This window comes from Penaeus monodon, chromosome 30, assembly GCF_015228065.2.
Source record: "Penaeus monodon isolate SGIC_2016 chromosome 30, NSTDA_Pmon_1, whole genome shotgun sequence".
NCBI classification, from domain to species: domain Eukaryota; kingdom Metazoa; phylum Arthropoda; class Malacostraca; order Decapoda; family Penaeidae; genus Penaeus; species Penaeus monodon.
The window spans coordinates 142,400-142,758 of record NC_051415.1 but is presented as its reverse complement, the minus strand read 5'-3'; positions in this window follow the sequence as shown (position 1 = coordinate 142,758).

The window sequence follows — 359 nt, the reverse complement described above, 5'->3', positions numbered from 1 at the left end:
CAGCTTCACAACTTACCACGCTCTCTCTCAACCTCAGCTCCTCTCAACCACAGCCTCACTCTCTCCAGTCCACACGTTACCACAGCTCCTACTCAACCACAGCTCCTATCTCCAACTCACAGTCCTCTCTCTCGCTCCAACGTTAACCCCGCTCTCTCAATCCACAGTCACTCTCAACCACAGCTCACTCTACTCCAGCTCACAACGTCAACCACAGCTCACTACAGAAGAGAGCCGCGCTGTCTGTCCGTCGGCCTCGCGTCTCCCTGCTACTGATAAGCCGCGATTTCGTTTCCTCTTCCATCGCCTCCTTATCGCCCGTTTTGTTACCTCCTTTTTCTTATCCGTTGTGTTCTGAC